This window comes from Humulus lupulus, chromosome 6 (genome assembly GCF_963169125.1).
Source record: "Humulus lupulus chromosome 6, drHumLupu1.1, whole genome shotgun sequence".
In the NCBI taxonomy this organism is placed as follows: Eukaryota; Viridiplantae; Streptophyta; class Magnoliopsida; order Rosales; family Cannabaceae; genus Humulus; species Humulus lupulus.
The window spans coordinates 139,089,080-139,094,824 of record NC_084798.1 but is presented as its reverse complement, the minus strand read 5'-3'; the positions used below and the strand labels follow the sequence as shown (position 1 = coordinate 139,094,824).

At 33.5% G+C, this 5,745-nt stretch overlaps 1 long non-coding RNA gene across 1 annotated transcript; it reads left to right on the top strand.

Annotated features, from left to right (window-relative positions):
* Window positions 1–1,050: 1,050 nt before the first annotated feature.
* Window positions 1,051–1,646, top strand: LOC133784211 (uncharacterized). Its single transcript, XR_009871203.1, has 3 exons — window positions 1,051–1,077; window positions 1,279–1,400; window positions 1,517–1,646. It is a non-coding gene; the product is annotated as an uncharacterized LOC133784211 (long non-coding RNA).
* The last annotated feature ends 4,099 nt before the right edge of the window (window positions 1,647–5,745 follow it).

Below are 5,745 nucleotides of genomic sequence, written 5' to 3'. Positions count from 1 at the left end.
ACCAGTCAAGATAGTTTTATATGTAGTTAAGGAGTCTAATTAGTTAGCATCATGATTAGGACTCCTAGTGAGACTAATTAGGCTCTTGGGTTTTCATTAAAATTTTCAACCTTTATTTTTAATACTTGTGCTCTGTAAATGTAAATTTTCTATATATAGGGAGCTTTGGAAGACGAACTATCCGCATCAGAGAGCCAACAAAAACCTTAGACACAGTATTAAGATGGTAAGCTAAAGCTTTACTACATAATCATGAGGTGGTTATCCTAACTTTTCTATTGAATATGATGGTTGATTTAGTCACCATATTTCAGCACAGGAAGATGAGAATCTACAATAATATCTATTACTGATGTATTATTTCTGTCCTATTATATTTTACAATTCTCTACCAACAATTGGTTTCAAACTACCATGTTATCCGATTTCTGGGGCAGTGCATTAGGGTTGGAATTTAGGGAGGTCACCTGTATATGATGTTAATATGTAACTTGCTCCATTGACTTTGCAGTATTTCGACGGATATGGGTATCATGGAACCTCATTTGAGCAGACATATCGATGTTATCCTTCATCCTTTATCGATAAAGTTATTTTTGCTCCTCACTCGGTTCAGACTTCTTCTAGAATGTTTCACTGTTAGAGGTTCTATTTTTATATTTCAACAACCTCCAGCATTATTCAGTGTTTAGAGTCTATTGTAGCTGTGATTTATGTGGTGTTTAGAATAGCCTACCAAAACCTTCATTAATGTGAGGTGTTGTGGATACAAAGAATCTAGAACATTACCTACTAAGTTCTGTGAAAGTTATAGATGATTAGCCTGTAATTTGCTGAAAAAAAGAGAGGATAGTATACTTGTTTTCCATTAAAGAAAAATGACAATTAAGTATTTTGATTTAATTTACCCATCTCCAAATCTTGTGCATTCTTGGTGCAATCCTTGACACGTTATGTTAGTCAGTTTGTAATTTGGGTATTTGTGTTTGTTTCTACAATAAAGACTAGTTCATCATTTTTTCTGATTCAAATTCTTCTAATTTATTTTGCAGCCACAACTTGAGAGTGGGGATAAAAGTAAGTGTTCTATGTTACCACTTTATTGTTATATGCTTTTGTTATTTTTCCTTCCTGATATATGGTTTCTGTTGCATTGTTCAATTATAATGCCTCCCTCGGCCCTTGACCATCTCAGTTAGTGTTTTTAGATCGTTCAAATATTTTTAAAGCTACCATTTGAATCAAATTCAAGTTGTTAACATTAAAACAATTCTGTAGCATCTCTACATATAGATTATCCGATGTTGTTTGAGCTTCGAAATGACCTTGCAGAGAGGGTCTCTCACTATGGGGTGTTAGAGTTCGTAGCAGAGGAAGGCATGATCTATATGCCTTATTGGGTAGGGGGTTGATTATTTCTGTGTTGTATTGACCTGTATAAATTTATCTGGTCCATTTTGTCTAGCCCTCGTACGTTGATGATTTTTTCTTATTAGAATTTTGCTGTCCAAATTAGATGATGGAAAATATGCTCTTACAAGAGGGAGACTTTGTGCGTGTGAAGAATGTGACTCTTCCGAAGGGGACATATGTTAAATTGCAACCCCATACTAAGGACTTTTTGGACATTTCAAACCCAAAAGCTATGTGAGTCACTAATCTTTATGTAATTTAAGTTTGTTGTGGCTGTTTTAGTGTTTCTCAGCTAACCTATTTAAAATTTCACTTTCCCATTTTATTCAAAATTTCATGGCATTTCCTTGCATGTTTATCTGTATCATGTGCACATTCATAATCATGGAGTTGTATCAATTTATATATATTTTGAGTTCTTTCTTCTTTGAATTAAATTTGACCATGGATTTTATGTTCTTATTTGTAGAAGTGCGATTGTAACTTATTTGGGATTCTTTTTTTGGTCATAATGAAAATGAACTACCACTTGCTATAACCTGCCATGCTAGTGGGACTAATCTGCCATACATATAAAAATACCAGATTTTTTAATAGCAAAATGAAAATTAAGGAATTTAGAAGTCCATAAAACTATCAATTTGAATGTGTAGGCAGGCAAAAAATGTTGTAAAAGCTCTGAAAAGAAGGTTACAACATAAGAACTCAAAAGTTCAACTACTCTCTTTGACGGTAAACTTAGCTTGAACTTCTAAATTCCTTTATTTTCTTTTTGCTATTGAAAAATCTGGTATTTTTATATGTATAAATATGTATATATATTTATATATGTATATTCTACCAGAAACCCCTTTTTTTGTGGTCAATCTTTTCTAACTGGTTTGTTGAATTAATTCGAGTTCTATAGCTATTAGAAACAATGGTAAAGAACTGTGGGGATTACGTTCACTTCCAAATTGCCGAGAGGAATGTATTAGGGAAGATGATCAAAATTGTGAAGAAGGTAAGTTTTAAAATGTTTAAATACACCATTTCATAATGAGATTAGCGCTATGTAACAGTGCTCAATTGATGTTGTGGGTTCCACTTAATATCAAATTTTACTATGTGGCAATGCTGATGGCGTACCACATAGGTAGTGTTCTACCGCCATTGGTGAGATATACAGTAACATCTGATTATTGAGACAATATTATTATTTTATAGAAGTAAATATTCAATTAGGTTTAAATTGCATAATTATTATGTTTGTTAAAGGTGCCTTTATTTAAAGTGCAATACGGATAAAATGGATATTTGGAAGACTTTTTGATGTTCCATTTGGCCATTCCTCACTGAGTTTGGTCGTTCAAGGAAATTGGTAATTTATTGAAGCATAGGCTCAAGTTTCATTTATGAGTGTGCTTTGTTTGTGTGTAATGAAGTACCAGCAACACTCTATTCTCACCCTCTTTTATATTCCTTCTTATTGCTTGACATGTGAAATCTTATTACCATAAGATGAAAATTAATATTAAGACATTAACTTTTTATTGCTCTTGTTAGGTAATGAGAGGAGCGTAAATTGTAGAAGATAGTGAGAAAAAGAGCATTGTTCGCATTGCTCTATGTTCATGTGGAATCTTATTACAAAAAATTATAATTTAGTATTAGGATACTAACTTTTTTTTTCTACATGCTAAGAAATGAGAGAGAGAGAGAGATTAGGAAGAAGAGTGTTGCTAGCAGTCTCACTCCCATATATATATATTTATATATACAGTTACAGTGTACATCCTTATCATATTGGTTTTGTATAGTTCATCAGCAATTCTCATTCTCCACATATTTAAGTTGTCCGAATTGTTAAGGATATTATTTTTGCCAAACAAAATTGGATAGGCGTTTATTTCCCCGTCTTTTTGTTTAGTAACTGTTTTCCAAACTTTTATTCGTGGAATTGTGTTCTCTTCTAGTTCTCTATGCATCTAAATTATTTTCTCTGATTAAGAATTTGTATGGATTGAAACTTTTGAAACACGTGGATTGTAACATTCAGGCAGATATGCAAGTGAGGGAGAAAATCTTGGTCTTGCTTGACTCTTGGCAAGAAGCTTTTGGTGGGCCTGGAGGAAAGCATTCTCAGTATTATTGGGCATATGATGAATTAAGGGTATGCATTTAGCTACATCTTTTAGATGCTATGTGCTCTTCCTCCCTGTGGCGCTAAATCTAGAAGAGTTCTTTTTTCATTTTCAATTGTTCTCACCTTTTTAGGTTTGATATAGAAATTTGGTATTATGAGGTTTGATTTGCATCAATCACCTTTTCAAATAAAAATTCATCACAGCCTTTACAGGGCTGATGGATCCTATGTTTTTTTTTCTTTCTGGAACACAATATCAAGTGGTTAAACATGTTGTAGCTGCCATTTCAATATTCTGACCCTTAAATTTATTTGTTTTTAAAAAAAAAGGAAATTACTTGAAGAGCTAGTCATAGCTATTTGTATACTTTTCCTGACTGTGTTAGGGAATTACTAGTTGGAAATGATAATGATCATTGTTCTTAGTATCCCACTGTTTCATTACTGATAAATTTTTTTTAACATCCTAATATATTAAAATTTGTGAAATAGGTCTCTCTCTCTCTCTCTCTCAAATCAGATGAATTGTTATCCAATAACAATTAATTGAATGAATGACAACATTCTGGAGTAGAATTTCCCAAGCGTTCATTAGACGCCGTCCCTATTTTTACACCCCCTGCTTCACATTAGACCATGGGTCATCCGCAACCTAGATATGGAATGCCTAGCAATGCTTCAAGAAGGCATGATGAAACTATGGCTACAGAAATTGAGAGTTTGAGGTGACAATTTTAATGCAGTTCATGATCTAGATATTAGGTTTTGAAATTTTTTTGTCTTTTGATTTTTTTTTTTCATAAAGCTTGTCAAGCATGGAGGCTATGCAGAATGTTTTGGAACTCCTAAGTGACATGCTACAGGCAGTAAATCCTGGTGATTCTACGGTATGAGCAATGAATTTTTTTCATCTTTATGATCTATGATATGAGCTACTTGTCCCCTTTTTTTAATCTCTATGAGCTACTTATCCCTGAAACTTAATGTGGTTCTTTTGCCATTATGTTCAGGCTGTAAAAGATGAAGTGATAGTTGAGCTTGTTAATAGGTGCCACACCAACCAGAAAAAGCTGATGCAGATGCTCACTTCAACAGGGTTAGTTTCATCTATACAGTCAGGATATTTAATTAAGAATAATTTGCTCATTGTATTTTATATTATTGTTTTACTGGTGTGCCCTTTTATGCTGTGCATCTTTACAAGGATTGATAGTCATGCCAGGTTGATCCAGTGAAGGATGGGGGACATACATATTTCATCAGGTTTCTTGATAGCCAGGAAACATATCCAGAACATCGTGCAATGGCTGCATTTGTTTTGGCTGTAATTGTGGATGGTCACAGACAGGGTCAAGGTTCTTCCATAGTTAAAAAATTATATAGTTTGGATAATTAATGCTATGAAATGTCCTTGTTTTACCCTCTACACACCAGAGCGGACATTGTCTTGTTTTCAATTTTTTGTGTGGATGGTAGTGTGCCAATGGAGCTATCCACTGCCACACCATGATTTTATCCGTGACTGCTGACACTGACACTGACACTGACACTGACATTTCATTACAACCACAAGTGACTTGTTGTAATTTTGTATTGTTATGGTCCATCTCCATGGCTGCCAGATTATTGTTTAGCCGTATCCATACATAGATATATATACATAATTTTAGACCTTATGTTATAAGCTACTGCATTCATACATATATATTTGGATATAATTGTAGATTTTCTATCTGTTATAAGCTACTCAATCCATACATATGCAGGTTCTGGCTACTATAGGGGTTCATCTATGTGAACATGAATGTGTCTATTGTTGACTAATGTTCTTATGAAATTTCTTTTTCCAGGATCTTATAAATATGTTGGTTGTACCCCAAGATGTCTGGGACCTCGGGTTATTCAAACGAATTCCATCAATGTAAGTGTGTTCTTTGTTATTTAGTTCCATTAATAAAGAAATTGTAGTTTGGAGTTTTGATTGTTTAATGGTAGTTTATGCTGGTCATTCTGATTTACATATTGGTTAATGTAGAGGACGAGCTGGAAAAACTTCTTTGCTAATTTGGGTCCTAGATTTCTTGTCTCTATTACATATAGTCTAGTAAAGCATGCCACCCTGTATGCACCAGTTTTTTCTGGCTGCATACTTGATATTTCTTTCTGTATGTAATAATTAGATGCTAATTTTTTTTAGCAACAATTAT